Below are 15,763 nucleotides of genomic sequence, written 5' to 3'. Positions count from 1 at the left end.
TGTAAATATTGTAAACTATCCACAGTCAAACTCAGATTTTATTTGCATGCTTGTGGCTTACCGACAGCTCATATTGCTGCTGAAGTGCTGGTACAGAATAAAATTATAAAAATTCAATTCACATCTTCCAAAGAAAGAAAGGCAGCCGTCACCTGCTAACAGCCTGCTCTGCACCTTGCACTCCTGATTCCCAGGCATGTAGAGTCACACACTCACAAAAATAAACTTTACTTTCAGAGCACATCTTTATTTTCTTGTTCCAGCTCAGAGTCACTGGCTAGGGACAATATTAATGTTTTCCCATAGCAGAAAAATGTCTCCAACCATGCATTCTTAATTCTAGTTCAAATCCTGAGATCTTAAGCCAGGCAAATCTCCAACTGATTATAAGGGGAGTTATTCATGAGTGAGAATTGATGTCCCCATGTTTCCCTTGCTTCTGAAAACAGGGAATGCAGAACCTCCAGATTCTGATCATGGTGAAAGGAGAAAGAGGCATCTCTGAACCTGTGGAATCCCTTCTATGAGGCAGTTCTATGGGGTACCACTTCCATAGGGTGGTAGAGGACAGTGTGGGGACTGTGATAACATCATGGTTTTTCCCTCTGCAGTAAGCAACATCGCTACCTGAGAATTGCTTCAAGGTCAGCGGTAGCAGCTTGGTTTCTACAGGAAGAGCTGTGATGTCAATGGACACAGAACAGGAGGGAGCTGGTTGATGCTGTTTAAGCAAGTTGAAGTCCCTTTTCTCTGTCAAATCCTCCAAAATCTACCCCTCCGATATCTCTGGGTGGTAGGGAATTGAGAAAGTTTTGATAAGTCCCCTTTCTCTTCTGGCCACCTCTTTCCTCTTCCAACAGGATGCCTGGCTCGGCTAAAATCCATCTCATGGACTTCTCAGCAAGCTTGGGAATATTTACTGGGTTGTCTGCTGCCTTCAAATATTACACATTGAGGAGCTTCATTCAGAAAGGGAAGGCAGGCAATCATTCTTGGGCACCTCTGAAGTAGCAAATTCCTGGAGCATCCAAGACATAAGGAGTGTAGCTGTCCAGATGCCAAGAGAGAGGGCCAAAGATCTGAGTCTCTACTGATGGCAATTACTGAACACAGAAGCGAAACAGAATAAGGTTAAATGGGACCCAGAGCCACATTATTTTTAACTCTGTCTCATCAAAAAAGTTGGTGTCCCATAGATCTTCAACAGATGCTCCCTCCCAGCCCCCTATTGGTGGCATGAACTCTCTCTTCCAGACCCTGATAATCAGGGGCGGCTCCAGACCCCAGCACGCCAAGCACGTGCTTGGGGCGGCATGCCGTGGGGGGCGCTCTGCCGGTCGCCGGGAGGGCGGCAGGCGGCTCCAGTGGAGCCGCGAGACCAGCAGACCCTCTGCAGGCACGCCTGTGGGAGGTCCACCGGAGCCGCAGGACCAGCGACCGGCAGATCGCCTCCCGCGGCATGACACCCTGCTTGGGGCGGTGAAATGTCTAGAGCCGCCCCTGCTGATAATGGATCCTTGTTTTTTTCCAACTCTTCCTGCCGTGTAAAACAACCCAACGCTCCCTAGCACATACAAGGCTGCATGTGCTGCACCTTAGCTGACTCACTGGCAAACTAGGTCCCCTTGGACCATAAACCTGTCTTAATCTGTCCCTGACTTGTTGAGGTCAGGGAGAAGTGAAACTTCAATATCGCCGGATCAGCAATCAAGGTTTTCAAGGCTTATGCAACCCCACCCTCCAAATCTTGTTTTGATTTAGCCATTATTGCTTATGACTAGGTCAGTCACATTTTCAGTATAACAAGGGATCTCTGATGTCTAGACTGCACAAACGTTTACACTCTGCTGCTGACCATAAAAAAGTTGAAAGTGAATGCAAAATAACAGTGCTTGTGAAGGCTGAAAGCTTTATTAACAAATACAGAGATGTGATCTCAACACTAATCTGCATGTAGAACTCTCAAAAGGTACAATTAGTTTATTTTGTCTCAGATCAAATAACTGAGAACACTTATCATACAATTCCTTAGTGGCAGCAATCATAAACCCTTCCTCACTGCACCATTCCCATCCACTAGGGACCCAGAGCAATTACTTAGCACATAGAGAGATTTTTATGTATAAAATTGAACCCATTTGTAAATCAGTGTTCTCAACATTTAGGAGCAAGAGGGTTTTATATTTCAATATACTATAGACGGAGCTTGTTTCAGGAAACAATTCATTGTGTTTGGCAAAAGAGGCTAGCAATTGTGTTTTAAAGAGCCTATTTGTCTATCACTAGGATCAGACCTGAGAGATATAAATGTCTCCTGCAAGATGAGCACCCTTCACTCCTAATGTAGTAAGTCGGAGCTGATGATGTGAGCACTTTGCAGAAGGTGCTCTGAAGCTTGCAAGATCAGGTCCAAATACTGGAATGACAAATGACATAGCTCACTGTCCTACCATAAAACCAAACTGTAAATACATATATACAGCAGATATATATACACCACCATCGCAACATAATGATGCATTCTGATACACTGAGCCTGATTCTCCACTGACTTGCTCCTTGTATTTCAAATATGCTGACCAGCTCTTCAGAAGGACCTCAGAAAAATTGAGGAGCCATCTTCTGCACTTTACACACTCCAAAAGGGACCACTGCAAACATCAAATGATCACATACTCCCACACACTGGAAGGAAAAAAATCAGGAAACCTACCTGGATATTATGCAGGAAACCCAAAACATCAATCTCAAAAACCTGCTGACAGCAATCCAACACAAAGACAAAAAGTGGAACCAACTACAACAACTCCACAACCAACAGAACACCACCTCCAGGAGAAACCAAGACACCATGACCTACCATATGGACACTACAAAGCACCCCAACATCGTTACCTATCAAGACTACCCATAACCAAAATTGAAGGACTCTCCAAAGGACTGAGCTTCTGCCACACCACAGAACCTGCCACTCTACTAACGTGAAAAACTAAAAGAATTCTTCCACTGGTTCCACCTCAAGGAATTCTTTTACAGTAAAGATGACACAACCCACAGCAACTACATCCTCACCAACAGTCAGACAAATAAACAGTCATCTGACTGGACATCCCCCCAGTGGACAAAACCACACACTGATCATTACAATAATTGTGCCAAGAAAAAAACTGACAGTGAAATCCTCAATAAACATTACATCCACTATAATCTCTCTACCACCAAAAGGATAGCTATGCAGTCCCTAATCTCTCTACCACCAAAAGGATAGCTATGCAGTCCCTAATCTCTCTACCACCAAAAGGATAGCTATGCAGTCCCTAAAATCCAACCACCAGACAGAGATCAAACCAACAGAAAAAAGGGGTGCTAAAGAAGTCCTTAATCGTGATGACTTATGTGAACAAGACCAACAGACAACTCTCTGACACCACCTACTATAAAGAACTAAAAGAAGACCCCACACCACTATTCACAAAGAAATGTAAAGATAGCATCAAATCCTTCCCCAAGCAACTGCAAGAAACAATCTACAACTTCACCTCCATTAAACCACTCCAGAGACCTTCTAAAAGCTTCCCAGGCAACACAAACAAGGGAACCAGGCAGACCGACCATATCTGACCAGGGTACTCTTAGTAAAGAAATATCAGGACTCATAGAACTCAGCCTCAAACCACTCACCACACAAAAGACCAGATTTCTTCAAGTCACTATCAACTTCCTCCAGAAACTATGTAACATAAACAACTTCCCCAGAATACCAACCTTGCCACCATAGATGTCACCTCCCTAAACCCCAATATCTTCACCATGACAGCATCTTTGCCTGTCTCAGATACCTACAAGATCATATACAATGCTTTCATTCTCACCCACTTTATCTTTAACTACAAACATTTTGTCCAAACCATGAGAACAGCCATCGGAACTAGAGTGGCTCCCCAACATGCCAACCTCTTCATATGCCAACTTGAGGAAGAATTTCTGGAAAAATGCTCCATGAAACCAATACTATGCATTAAATATATTAATGATATTTTCATCCTCTGCACAGAAGACCTAAACTCCCTAATGGATTTCCACCACATCATCAGCAACCACTAGCCATTCACCAAACTCGCTAGAACACTCTCACATCAGCATCAACTTGTTGGACACTGTGATCAACGTCAACAATAGAACCATCCAAATGACTACATACAAGAAACCTACAGATCACCACACTTACCTCCATAGATCCAGCAACCACTCCAGATGCACCACAAAATTTGTTATCTACAGCCAGGCATCCAGATGTTGCAGAATTTGCTCTGAAGAGAAAGTCCAGGATAAACACCTGAACACACTGAAAACCACCTTCATCAATCAAGAACACTCCACCAGAGAAAAAGATCACATCATGTCAAGGGCCACCCAAATACTCCAAGAGAACCAGCTTCAATATAGGGGGGAAAACCACTGCCTGAACACCCCTAGCTGTCACCTACCATCCCACAATAGGACCCATCTGGGGTATCATCAAAAAACTACAACTCATATTTGATAAGAACCACATCCTGAAATAAATCTTTCTCAAACCCCATCTTCTGGTCTTCAAATAACCCCTCAAACTCACCAAGCTCATCAGAAGAAGAAAGCTCTCCAGAGACCAGGACACCAACTCAAAGCAGTACCAGACCCTACTAAAAAAAACAGATGCAAAACCTGCAGACATATCTCCAATGCTACGATTATCAATATCATCATCCCACAACACACCTTTTAAGATCTGTGGGTCCTACACATGCCTATCATAACATGTGGTGTACCAAACCCAGTGCACTAAATCTCCAATGAAAATTATGTGGGGGTGAAACCAGACAATCACTACACTCTCAAATGAACTCACACAGAAACATGATAAAAGACAAAACACCCTCTCACCCATTTGTGAACCCTTTTTATAAAGTGATCACTCCATATCAGATCTTTCAGTAATTGTCCACAAAGGAAACCTGCACAGGGCCTTCAACGGGTGAGTCTGGGTACTTAAATTCATAACGCTGTTAGACACCAAAAACCATGAACTTAACAGGAACACTGGCTTTATAGTTCATTTCAATAATTTGTAACATATCTACCTGCTAACCATTAATGGCCCATTTCAAACCTCTTTTACATAACAATGTAATCCTATAAGTGGTCTCCTACAGTGTGTTACCCCTTACTCTTAACAATCTGTTCCAACTTGTATTTAACTCAGAAACTCTTTTTTCCTTCCCCAGACCTGAAGAAGAGTTTGCGTCACTTGAAAGCTTGTACTTTCTACCAACAGGAGCTGGTTCAATAAAAAGCATTACCTCACCCATCTTGTCCCTCTCTTGCTCCGTGGGTAGGCATTTATAACATCCCAAAGTGGATGTAAAATGCTACCACTCTGATTTGGTGCACTTTGAACAGACACAAATGACAACACAAGGAGCCCAGGAGGAGGAAAATCTGACCCAGTACACTGTGCCTAATCACAGTGCTCCTCCCATTGGTGCTTGTGCATCTTTTTAACCAACACCCTCTGTTGGGATCTGTTTTTAATAGCTGTTTTTATAATTGCATTGAGGATGTACCAACACACTCATTTGGAGTGTAATTAAAAGCATCACAGGAGACTCATTTTCCCAGAAGAGGAGTTCAGGTGCATTATAGGCATGACATTAATTTACGGAAACTATCACTTCTGTAGTACTCACTCCATGGAGCAATAGAGTTTTTTCCTTAGTGAACAGAAAGCTTGCCAGTTGGCCTTGTCTAAACTGTCTGATTCCTGGGTTGTAATACTGATGAATAGATCAAAACTCAGCAGTTATTTAAATGTCCTGCTATATATTTCCATTTAGCATTTTATGCATATATATGCACACACTTCACTGGCTGGTATAGTGTGCATTAGACTGATCTGTATGAAAAAAAATCATTTGTTTAAAAATGTTTCCTTTTAAAAAGTGTCCAGTCCACACTTCCTATCCCCTAGTCCTTGAAGGAAAATCTCTGGAGTAAGTGATTATACAGATTCCTACTTCTTGCCAAAAGGAGACTCTATGCAAATAATGAGGTGCATTCTAACATTTCCATAAAGTCACACTTAGCTGAGGGGGAACAGTGCACATTTTCCAATTGACTTCAGCTCCGAAAGTTCCATTTCCTGAATGTCTAGAAATCAAAGCCAAGCTAGATTGGAGACCAAACTACTTCAAATAAAAATCATCATTTCCAGTCTCCTCATCTCAGCATTTACAGGGTTGTTCTGTGCACAATGTTGCTCTTCTTTACTGACATGCAAGCAGTGCTGCTGAATACAAGTTGCTCTGAGCTAATGCAAATGGCCCTTTTAAAAAAGAGGTGCCAAACAAAACAATCAGATGTTACCTTTCATACAGCGAAACACTTTTCTCTCACTTTACTCTCTCACTCATTCAGTGTAATCAATTTGTCTTGTAGGAACAGTGAAAATGAAAGTGATTGAACAAAAGAAGTTGTCAAGAGAGGAAAAAACATGGTATTAATTAACAGAATACTGAATATGTTTAATCAGAAAAAAATTAACCACACCAATTTTTCACAAGTGTAGCTTTCTAAGAAGTTTATCAAAACACTGGAAATTGTAATATGGGCCATGCATCTTAACTGCACTACTGTATTTGTATTTAACATCTTTTGGGGATTGAGAGTTTTGTAATTATTTTTAATATCACTTCGGTGGGTTTGTTGCAGTAAATATTTTCTAGTTTTCAAATGGCATTGGAGATGTGTCATGTACATTTTCTATTTCTCTGAGCAAATACAGTGCATGTGAATGTGATAGGTAAATAGCAACAGCTACAGACAAACTTAAGGCAAAATCCAGGAAGAAAAAAACAGTGGATGCCAACTATGAATAGCGAGTGGATTTTACACTAGAATCTATCTTTTTAGCTTTGCAGCATTGGAAACATGCATAATGTGGGCCCTATGTCTAGGACGACAAGCTGCATGTGCATGTCACTCCCAATGCACTCATAGGTCCAACAGTCAGGCAACCATTCCCCTAAGCCTAGCCTATGTCTGTAAATTGGAAATAGAAATAGCTGCTCAGGTACCAAGGAAACAGGGACTTTAGAAACACAACATATTAAACAGAGAAAGAGAGAGAGAGAACCACCTCAGACAAGAGTCTTGGGAAATGTCACAAAATAACCAATGAACTTGGATGGCTATATTGGATGAGTGAGTGGGAGACGTCATGGGGAAAGATGGAACTGGCCAACAGGCAACACTTTCACTTACTGGGGTGGGTAGCCCAGGAATCACCTTTTGATAATAGACACTGTCTTTTTGAAGTCAATGAACTTAACAATTCAATAGATTTAGACTATTTTATGTGATCAGCATGATGAAAACCACAAACCACATGGACAGATATATGTAATAGTGTTATCCCTATCTCTTCAAGGATTACACCTTATTGACCCCCCTAAAACAGATGAACAGCCAGACCCCTGCTGGCAGGAACTATGCATAGATAGGTGCTTGTAGCATACATGAATGTCAAGTCACTGAACTGTGGGAGTCCCCCTTCCCCAATCACGTCCAGTGCTGCCAACTGGATTGGTGCCCTTGTGATCTTCCTCACACCACTCTACCTCATTCATAATCTGAAAAAAAAAAAGTCTACCATCCCAATTTCCTCAGGGGCCTCTTCTGAGTTCTTCCTCATGCCAAGCTGTGTGATGATTCTGGCAAATGCCCACTATGGAGTAGGATATGACCACCAAAACCATTAACATGATTTGAAATGAGGTTTGCAGATATAAAAATTAGTACACTAACCGATTATAATGTCACCAAGCTCTTTTTATATAAAAAAGACTGCACTTAACACATATGCAAGGAGTGTAAAGACACTACAATACTTTTTTCCCTTTCTCAACAGAAGCATCATGGGATTTCATGTTCAATGGATTTACAAGATTTTTAGAAGTGGAAACAGGACAAAATGTGGGAAACATTTAGAAATTTTAAAGATACAATTTATGGTGTTTGTTTTGATATTATCTTAGAGCCAATACTTTCAGCCCATACTCTGTAATTGCTCCTGACTTCAATGGGAGTTTTACCTGAGTAAGTCTTGGGTAATGACTATAGGACTTGTCTCTTACATTGAGTTAAAGATGAAGGTGAGGTTGGTATTGTCTTAGACTGACTAAAGATGGAAGAAGATATTTAGAAAGGGAAATAGAGAGAGTGTATTCTCATATCCCTATACTTTCCACATCACAAAGTATATCTAAGTACACCAGTGCACAATTTGTATTTCACATTTGAACAGTACAAAACCTGTGAAGTTGAAGATCTAGAACTAAAATGTCTATCTGCATCAGAATGACACTCCAATACCCTAAAAGCCAGATGTAACTTTAGGCATTTGATGTATGGAAAGTTTTTACACATTTTGAGTTTGAAAATTTGAAAAAAAACCCAACCATTATTGGTGAGCTTTTCATGTTATTTTAAAAACAAATGCTTTAAAGAGTTGATCTTTTTAAAAAACAAACGAACAACAGGCTTAATTTCCTCACCTCTGTACCAGCACTTCGAGCCTCTCAGTAACAGTAGCCAATCTGCACATAAAAATGGTTGAAGACCGTCAGACAAAGTAGCTGTTGACCCAAGTCAAGAGCATGGGAAATGATTTGCGGTTACCATTTCTGCAAATCTCCATAAACTGCCAGGGTCTAAAGCTGGATAAAAGTTAATGAATCCAACAACGCTAAGTGATACATTCTCACTGATTGACAAAGTGCGTCTTCAATAAGGGTCAATGTCAATCTGTAATCAAAACAGTTGACATAATTATGCTACACGCATTCTGAAAAAGCATGATAAAAGCAAGAAAGAAACACCAGGTCAAGACAATCTGGAGGGCAGAGGGAAAAAAGGAAGAGGCAGAAAATGTTTGAAATTACTACCTGTGTCTCTATAAATAACAGCAGCGCAGACTATAATAGTTTGACCTGTGGAGCAAAGCAGCTGAAAGGCTTGTCAGAAATTCAATTCATATTATTTCAAGTCTCACTGACATGGAAAAGACAATCAGATTTATTGTGAATGTATCTATACACTTTGCTATATGCAAGTAATCCGTCTTTCCATCATAGTGATACAGATATCAGAGCTTGACATATACGTGTTCACAAAGTACTCTGTATATCGTAGCATAACCCCATAGCGTAGACACAACCTGTGCTGACGAAAGGGGGGTTTCCATCAGTGCAGGAAAACCACCTCTATGAATGATGATAGCTATTAGGGATGTAAATATTGGTTTAAAAAGTTAACTGGTTAAATGGTTAAAATTATATAATTTAATCATTAACCAAGGTAGCTCTGGGGGGGTCTGACAGGGGCTGAGGTCCCGTCGGCTGGTGCAGCCAAGGCAGGAGTCCGCTGGCCTGGCACAGCCAGGGATGGGGTCCCTCCAGCTGGTGCAGGGCCGCCGGGGTTAACGGTTAAGCTTCGTTACATCCCCAATAGCATTTTGCATCCCTAAGAGCTATGCTTACAGAAACATTCTTCTGTTGATGTAACTGCATCTACAGTGGGGGTCAGGTCAGCATAGCTATATTGGTCAGGGCAGGGGTACGGATTTTTCAAACACCTGACTGATGTAGCTATGTTGAGCTAACTTTTAAATGTAGACCAAGCCTAGGTTCTTTTGTACCAAGGGGATCTGTGTCACAGGGTAAGTGGATGGGGCTGCGTGTGGGCAGTCTCAGCTGCCAGGCTTCCTGCCCATCACATGCCTCCACTGCCACAGCTGCAGCAGACACCAACCAGCAGTTACCCTCCTTTGCTGGGGAGGCCAGTGGGGACTCCACAAGCAGGGAGCAGAAGGCTACACCTTGGGAGTACTACTGCCCTTCTCGGACAGGGCCCCCTGCTCAGCACAGCCCCAGGTCCCAGAGTGCCATCCACTTCCTCCACAGGACAGACCGTGCGCGTGGGAAGCAGTCAAGGCCATACGGAAGGACCAGGGTCAGCAGGGGGCTCTGTCTAGTGTGTGTGTGTGTGGGAGGGTCAGTTCTCACAAGGTGCAGCCTTCCACTTTCCTCCTGACCTTGAGCCTTCAATGCAGCCCCCTTTCACTTCCCTGTAGGTGGGGGAGTGAGATGGGCAGGGAACTGGGTCCCAGCAGCTGAAACCAACTAACCACTGTAGAGAGCAGAAGGCTTCCTCAGCTGCTACATGATGAGTAACCCCTGGGTTTGGGGTACCCCTCCACCCCCCCACCCCCCCCCACCCTCATTGACACTGGGCAGTCCTTCCCCACCTCAGCCCCTGTGGATACTGGGAACTCCTCTCTCCCCAACCCCTGGCCCTCCATGAGTACTGGGCACCCCTCCATGCCAACCTATGAGTACAGGCCATCCCCTCCCCGCTCTTCCCCAGTTCCTGTGAGGAGGCACTTCCTGAAGAGGGGCTCAGCAAAAATAGTTTGGGAACTTCTGCTGTAGGGAATTGCAGCATGATTTCCCCTCCAGGGCAGGATGGGTGACCTATATGACTGTATGTAGGCTACGGTGAGGTGTAGTCCCGCTCTCCCCACTCATCTCCACCCATTTGAAAAGTCCCTCAACAGCCCTTACATTTATGGCTGCAACTATGTGGGGGGTGGGGGAGGAGCCTCCCACATTGTGTATTGCAGTAGAGACAGGCCACAGTCTGGCTCAAAGTGACCAGCTGAAAATCACACAGGAAGTCTGGGGCAAAGCTGAGAATTAGACAAAGTTCTTCTGGTTCTCAGTCTTGTGGTTTTAACACAATACCATCCTCAATTATTATACCAGTCTTTTTAGAATGTTTTAGAATATCATGTTTCTTCATGACTTCTTACCTTTAAAATTTGGGGTTATAGTAACAAGTTCACAGGCTTCAGAATCAGTTTCAGGGATAATTCACCCTTTGCAAAGTCCGAAATGATCTTCACTCCTGCCTCAGGCAACTGTTATATTAATATAAGCCATTCTAGTTCCCTGGCCACACAAGTTTGTAATTGCTCACAAATAACAGGGAAATAGAACTCTGAAATACCTACAACCAGTTATTTTGTTTTGCATGATACTCACGGCTAAGTTCACACCATTTGATTAAAAATAATATTAATGTGACTGATTTGGGGATACCATAATATATTCTGTGCAGTTTTATTGTACCAGGAGGGTTAGTATTAATATTGCATTGAACACAAATAATATGACATGTCTTTAGCTAACATATGTCTAAATGTGCCTTCTTAGGAATTATTAAATCAGATGCAGAACCAAGTATCCAGTAGGGGATTGTAATTTTAAAAACTCTTTACCACAGTATTTTAATTAGCTTTGGAGTCTAACATGTTACATTTGAAATGTCTTGGGGTTTTGTGTTTATATTACTGGAGTGATGATCATATTTAAAAAAGCTCTGTTGAACTGTCTAATGGATTTTTGCTCTCCTTAGGCTAGTCCTTTAACTCTGGCCATGAATCATTTAAGTCCTTGAGAAATTTGCATTTGCTATTTTCAGATAACCTCAAATCATTTACTAAATGAGTTCCTAGGCATTCAAATCTCCCACTGAGCCAAATTTTGCTCTCAATAACACCAGTGTAAATCCAGAGTACTTCCAATGGTCTAGATTCATAGAATCATAGAATATTAGGGCTGGAAGAGACCTCAGGTCATCTAGTCCAACCCCCTGCTCAAAGCAGGACCAACACCAACTAAATCATCCCAGCCAAGGCTTTGTCAAGACGGGCCTTAAAAACTTCTAAGGATGGAGACTCCACCACCTCCCTAGGTAACCCATTCCAGTGCTTCACCACCCTCCTAGTGAAATAGTTTTCTTAATATCCAACTTAGACTTTCCCCACTGCAACTTGAGACCATTGCTTTTGTTCTGTCATCTGCCACCACTGAGAACAGCCTACCTAGCTCCAGTCTCTTTGGAACCCCACTTCAGGTAGTTGAAGGCTGCTGTCAAATCTCCCCTCCCTTTTCTCTTCTGCAGACTAAATAAGCCTAGTTCCTCATCCTCTCCTCGTAAGTCATGTGCCCCAGCCCCTAACAATTTTCGTTGCCCTCTGCTGGACTCTCTCCAATTTGTCCACATCCTTCCTGTAGTGGGGGACCCAAAACTGGACACAATACTCCAGATGTGGCTTCACCAGTGCCGAATAGAGGAGAATAATCACTTCCCTCCATCTGCTGACAATGCTCCTACTAATGCAGCCCAATATGCCATTAGCCTTCTTGGCAACAAGGGCACACTGCTGACTCATATCCAGCTTCTCGTCCACTCTAATCCCCAAGTCCTTTTCTGCAGAACTGCTGCTTAGCCAGTCAGTTCCCAGCCTGTAGTGGTGCATGGGATTCTTCCGTCCTAAGTGCAGGACTCTGCACTTATCCTTCTTGAACCTCATCAGATTTCTTTTGGCCCAATCCTCCCATTTGTCTAGGTCACTCTGGACTCTATCCCTACCCTCCAGTGTACCTACTTCTCCCCCCAGCTTAGTGTCATCCACAAACTTGCTGAGGATGCAATCTATCCCACCATCCAGATCATTAATGAAGATATTGAACAAAACTGGCTCCAGAACAGACCCCTGAGGCACTACACTTGATACTGGCTGCCAACTAGATATCAAGCTGTTGATCACTACCCGTTGAGCCCGATGATCTAGCCAGCTTTCTATCCACCTTATAGTCCATTCATCCAATCCATATTTTTCTAGCTTGCTGGCAAGAATACTGTGGGAGACGGTATTAAAAGCTTTGCTAAAGTCAATATAAAGTCAATATATATCACGTACACTGCTTTCCCCATATCCACAGAGCCAGTTAGCTCATCATAGAAGGCAATCAGGTTGGTCAGGCATGACTTGCCCTTGGTGAATCCATGTTGACTGTTACTGATCACCAGGGCCAGCTCCAGGCACCAGCTTAACAAGCAGGTGCTTGGGGCGGCCACTCCGGAGATGGGCAGCAGGTCCAGCTATTCGGTGGCAATTCGGTGGAGGGTCCCTCACTCCCGGTCGGAGCGAAGGACCTCCCGCTGAAATGCCGTAGATCGTGATCGTGACTTTTTTTTTTTGGCTGCTTGGGGCGGCAAAACCCCTGGAGTCGGCCCTGCTGATCACCTTCTTCTTCTCCAACTGCTTCAAAATGGATTCCTTGAGGACCTGCTCCATGATTTTTCCAGGGACTGAGGTAAGGCTGACCTGGTCAGATTCTTCAGTTCCCCAGATGATTCTTCTTTCCTTTTTTAAAGATGGGCACTATATTTGCCTTTTTCCAGTCATCCAGGATCTCCCCCCGATCTCCATGAGTTTTCAAAGATAATGGCCGCTTCACTCATTGGCTTCTGCCTGCATAGATCCTGGTGCTAGTAGTGGTAGAAAATCCACTGCGGGCTGTGGTGGCAATACAGAGCAGCCACAACCTAATGATTCATAGGCACCTAGAATGGTAGACTGATAAAACCATTCCTGAGTGGCCTCTCTGCTGGCCAGGATTCAGCTGAAAGTAGTTCTGTTTTAAAAGAAATCATGCCCCCTCTACTCAACATACTTTTTAGTAGACAGCAGTTTTGTTTAATGGTACTTTGCCATTGTGGAAATCCCTGCCATAACTACATGATGGAAAAATTCAGTTACAACAGCTTCACCCAAACATATAACTTTTCTAATCAAATCAAGTGTTTTTCTACTGTAATACTTGGTTTTGGCAACTAAAAACGGAAGTTGATTGCATTGCCTTGTGACATTTTTCCACTTTGTGCCATTGCTGCTGTGTAACACTGATTATTTTAAAAAAAAGGCTGAATTCTTGTATCAGATAAGCAGGCTGTATATTAGAGACCAGAATTGGGTCAAAAATCTGCATCTCCTCGTTTACCTTTGGTGCTGTGGTCATTTTTTATTTCTTTTGCAACTTAGGCAAAGGCCAGGAGCATCTTATACTCTTACACCCCCTCATTGGTTCTGGGGAATGTACCTCATTGTAGCCAGGACATCAGCCTTAATGATCACCCCTATCTCATTGACAACTGATATTTTTGCCCCTGTTCTCTGATTACAAATCAAGAGAGTGGATCCAACCTGATTGCTACCTCAAGCCAAGGGTGCATGGAAGGAAAAGTAAGAGGAATGTTCAACCTCCTTTAAATCACAAACACTGATGACTTCATCTCCTTTTTCTTGGCCTCTGACCTGAGCTCCTGCACTCTAGTCTCCCAATTGGCAGTGCAGTTTGTTGCTACTAAAACATTGAGATTGCTACTGCTCTTAAACACCATCATCACCTTCTGAAACATTTTGCTACCCATGAAAGAAGCATGTATCCAGCCTCAGGGAAAAATTTAGTCCAATCCCCAGTGCAAATGGGAAAAGATTGGAGTTTACCTTCCTAGATCCAGTAGCCAGATGCAAACCAAATGTTTTCTCAACTAGTATTATTCCCACACCTGAAAAACCACTGACAGTGCTTCCAGTTATGTGGTATCTGTCAGATTCTGCAGGTCAGACCACATGAAAGCTGGAGCAATGCTTGATTAATGAATGTGCTGGCTAGTGCATTTTAAATGCATGTGTGAAATCAGGGCAGTACCATGGCTTGCAACTTGCAGGCAATCCTGTGTATTTTGACATAAGAAGAGTGCCAACAACAGTTACTTTGCTATGGCTCAGTTTCCCTGACCTCATAATTCATAACGCCCTCCATAATATAAATAATACAGAAAAAAGAAAATAAAGAACCCATTTTCATTACTGACATTTCATTGAACACTTTTCATTGGAATACATCAGAGTTTTAGATTTCCAATTAGACCACGTAAGTGAGGTTAGAGTGTGTTCTGATTGGTGCTTCTTGAAATGACTATTATCTACGTTTATGTCGCTCAGATTGTAATGTTTGTGTGAGATTTTGTTGCATATTCTGTAGTGGTGAAAGGTTTTGAAAGTGGCCTACTATAACCGTGATTCTTTATTTGACTAGAGGTTCTGAATATTCTCTGCTCCAATAAAAGACTTGTTTTTTTCCAGCTATGACAGGCCCCAAGCATACAAACATGAGCTTGCCTTCTCAAGCATGCAGTCCTGAGCTTGTTTGATGCCATCTGCAATATATTACACAAGACGTCTCATCCACCCAAGCCAAGGACTTCAGGACCTTAGGCAAACATGAGGGCTTTCACACACCTTTCCTTCTGGTGACTGTTATACCCGGTTCCCCTCTTCTTGTAGCTTGTGCACTGAAGTGCCTGACCTAGTGACTGGAGTGGCTAGGACTCTAAACAGGATATAGGAAATGGGAAAGAGGGTTTATAGAACATTGTACTGAACACTGTCTCTAAATACTAGAGGTTCCTAGATGGTTCTACTTCCTACCAGCGCAAATTGAAAGCCCACAGAGTTAGAGCTAGAAAACCATGTTTCCCACGAAGATTGTGAGAACATGGGATTATACAGCTGCCTTTCTCAGGACTGCCTGATCTACCAGTACGTACTAAGTGAGCAAGTGGAGCAAGACAGTATGCCAGCCTCATCCTAGTAAAAGAGAAAGAGGTCTTTTGCATACAGGGAGTCTGGATTATTATGTGAGTTGTGAACTCATTACAGTGGTGATCAGTTAAAGAGCAGATTGATTTTAAGTTCGCTTAATGTACCTACAAAGACGTATTTGATTTGGATCCTTTGCAAAAATGAAGGCAA

General features: G+C 42.8%; 1 protein-coding gene across 5 annotated transcripts in view; it reads right to left on the bottom strand.

Moving 5' to 3' along the window:
• PCSK5 (proprotein convertase subtilisin/kexin type 5) overlaps positions 1-15,763 on the bottom strand; it is a 285,728-nt gene that overhangs the window by 225,106 nt on the left and 44,859 nt on the right. The window lies entirely within an intron of this gene.

This window comes from Mauremys reevesii, linkage group 6, assembly GCF_016161935.1.
Source record: "Mauremys reevesii isolate NIE-2019 linkage group 6, ASM1616193v1, whole genome shotgun sequence".
Lineage (NCBI taxonomy): Eukaryota > Metazoa > Chordata > Testudines > Geoemydidae > Mauremys > Mauremys reevesii.
Note: the sequence above shows the minus strand (reverse complement) of the source record. Positions and strands in the feature narration are given on the sequence as shown.